The sequence below is a fragment of the Grammomys surdaster genome, unplaced genomic scaffold (genome assembly GCF_004785775.1).
Source record: "Grammomys surdaster isolate TR1022 unplaced genomic scaffold, NIH_TR_1.0 474, whole genome shotgun sequence".
Taxonomy (NCBI): Eukaryota; Metazoa; Chordata; class Mammalia; order Rodentia; family Muridae; genus Grammomys; species Grammomys surdaster.
In genome coordinates, this window is record NW_021604893.1 from 21839 (window position 1) to 25279 (window position 3441).

At 43.0% G+C, this 3441-nt stretch overlaps 1 pseudogene; it reads left to right on the forward strand.

The window, feature by feature from the left end:
- Positions 1-204: 204 nt before the first annotated feature.
- LOC114632965 lies at positions 205-2958 on the forward strand (annotated as a pseudogene).
- The last annotated feature ends 483 nt before the right edge of the window (positions 2959-3441 follow it).

Consider the following 3441-nt stretch of genomic DNA (forward strand, 5'->3'; position numbering starts at 1 on the left):
CTACATGCTGAGAGTGATGAACCTTTGTCTTGAAGACAATAAGAATGAATAATTGTGCAGACAGAGTTCTCCATTATTGACAGATAATGAGCTTTGGCCTTCTGGTTCCTGAATTTTGTGAGAAATAGGGATTGCCAAAGCTTAGTCTGAAATTATGTCTACTAAATGCTTCACCAGGTTCCTTCTGACTGAATATCTATCAGGATGAGCACCTACAACCCTGCCACATTCAGAAACATGGCACTGGAGCAGCTGCTGAGGAATGATGCCGTAGACTTCTTTGATCTGAAGGACCTGCCCACTATGCTCTTCCCACCACTCTTCAAAGAAGCATACAATGGCAGACACACAGAGATAGTGAAAGCAATGGTGGTAGCCTGGCCCTTTACCTCCCTCCCTGTGGGGCCACTACTGAAAACTGACAATGTGGAGATGATGCAAGCTGTGCTTGATGGCATAGATATACTGCTGACAGAGAATGGTCGTCTCATGTAAGCAAAGCCCAAGGAAGCTAGTGGGGGATCCATTGGGTTACTGATAAGAAACACATGAGGGAAGGAAAAATGGGGTCAAACAAAATACAGGCTAATGATGTCATTGACTTGGGGGGGTATATGGAATTAATATTAAGGTTAAAAACTGATCTAAATAACAGTCATAGGTGGAGGACAACTCAGATTATATTTGGCCATAGTCAGATGAGACTTTCCCCAGCTTTGTACAGACACTTGATATAGAAGAGACACAAGTCAAGAGCAACTGAATAGAGGGAAGTGGGGAATGTCTCCAGATGCAGATCATGCAGTGTCCTTGTCTCCCTGGTGTAAGGTTCTACATTAGAGCTGATCTTCAACAAGTAAGATTCAAGTGATACCATGTCTGTTTCTGTGTTACTTTATGAAAATTTATCTTTTTCCATCACAGAAGGGGAAAACTTCAAGTTTTGGACCTGAGAGATGTGCACCAGGATTTCTGGGATGTATGTGCCGGAAGAGAGGATGAAGTTTGCTCTGCAGATACATTGAGCAAGAATCAAGTTCCAGAGAGCCTTCCTAGTTATGCACTGAGGCAGCCTTTACAGGTGGTCACTGACCTGAGCCTCTTCTTCTCTCTAAACAAACACCAAAAATGCTTGCTCCAGTGGGCCCAGAAGAACAAAGACTCTTTGAAGCTAATCTGTCTGAAGATGAAAATTTTTGACTTCCCACTGGAGATTATCAAAGAGGTCTTGAACATTTTCCAGCCAAACTATATCGAGGAATTGAAAATACACACAAAGCAGATCCTGTCCTTCCTAGGTTTCTTCTCACCTTTCCTTGGACAGATGAGACATCTTCTCAAATTCAATCTAAATCAAATCCACTTTGAATTTAGTGTTGTGGACCCAATGACGGATGTAAAGAAGTGTGCTGCCACATTCCTTTCTCAGTTCTCCAAACTCAACCATCTTCAGCATCTCCACATGAATGGTGCCTACTTTTCCTATGACAACATGAAAGAATTGTTCAGGTAAGGAAAGATGATGAGCTGTTTCTGCTCTGGCTGCAAACCTTTCCCTTTACTTGGAGCATTAGTGGGCACCTGAGGTGTGCCAGTCACAGAAGATGTTATAATGACAAACTCATTACAGTACCAAAGTGTGGACTGTTTGCTTTTTAACCAAGCTCACTTGGTTTAATTTTCACTCCTTTAGTGGTGTATGCACTGGGGTAGGGGATATTGAGAGAGCTGCCTTGCAAGCATGTCCATTCTATGGGAGAGATGCATCAAGTGTGCTTTGCATATTACACTTTGGGATTCAGATAATGATAACAGAAGGAATCAAGACAGAGCAGAGAGAATTGTGCTGGAGAGCTGCCACATCTGTTCTCTAAAAAGATATATGTGAGCAGGAACTCATTTGTTCCTCTTTTGGAGTCGGTCAGCCTTTAATTCTCCCTAAAAGGAAAGGATGTTTTGGACAGAAGTTGGGACTAAGTAGATGGGAAACCTGTGACACTGGAGTAGGGGGTCATAAGTGACAAGGGTGAAACACTGAAATCAGGGACAGAGACTGACAAGGATAAACTGTGCAAAACACAGGACAAATGTTGTCAGAGCCTTTCTGTGATAATTGTTTCTAGGTATGCTCTCCTGGCATGATGGGGCAAGCTCTAGTTCTCTGACAGATTGAAGATGGAGAGTTGCAGATGTGTTGTCTGAGCTCATCCCATCTGAGAGTAATATGCCTCAGTAGACAATGCTATGAGGAGACACTAACATGATGTTTCCCCAGGGTGGATCTTCAACATAAACATAGATTGACTCTGTGTATGTGGCTTCTCTGTTTCAGTGTCAGCCTTACCAGTTTCCTCCAGCACTGTGATCCAGAATCAATTTCTTGTTCTTTCTCTAGATGTCTGAAGAGCCCCCTGGAGTCCTTGTCTATGACTTTCTGCCATCTCTCAAAGTCAGATTTGCAACACATGTCAGAGTGTCAGAGCCTCTATCAACTGAAACACCTGCATTTCAGTGGTGTAGTGTTTTCTAAGTCATGTTTCAAGAGTCTCCGAATACTCCTAGAGAATGTTTCTGGAACGCTGCAGACTCTGCAGTTAGAGCACTGTAGGTTGAAGGACTCTCAGCTCAAAGTTCTCTTGCCTGCCCTGAGTCAGTGTTGCCAGCTCACCAGAATCAATTTCTATGGCAATGAATTCTCCAGTCCTCTATTGAAGAAACTTCTGCATTGCATGGCCAATTTTAGAGGGTTGACTGTAGAGCCAGAGCCAATACTTCTAGAGTGATATGATGACCTGGGTTTTGTTGTGATGAAGAGATTTTTCTGAACTGTGTCCTGATCTCATGAATATGCTCATGGCCCAAAGGCAGCCCAAGACAACCATCTTTGCTACAGCTCCCTGCCCTTGTTGTTGGATGTGCCACAAATATGACATGAAGACTAGATTTTGTGTTTGTTGACAGTAAAGGGGAGAGTGATTCTGGATGATAGGAAATGAAATCTAAGAAAGTACATTCATCACAGAGTCTCAGACTTCATGGATTCAGATGCATTGGAATCAATAAGCTGTTCAGTGGATTGAGAACACAGGGCTGACTTGACATGAAGAACAATAGGATAATAACAGGTGACTTGTGGAATCAGAAAGACAGTACTGTATTTCTGAATGTGCCTCCATCAGGACAAGATCAACAGTGGCTTCTCCATGTTGTAAGTATATCGGCAATCTTTGAACTGAATGTTCTCCTGTTGGGAGCCAACTCTGAGCAGAAAGCGGCTATCATCTTTGCAGCCATCTCGAGCCATATACCCTGACAAGAGACTTGTTTTCAACAGCCTACAACAGCTGAGCACACTCTGATAATTATCTTGATATACACATGATTTCCTTTCAATCAAGGCCAGGCAGTGATGGCACACATCTTTAATCCCAGCACCTGAGA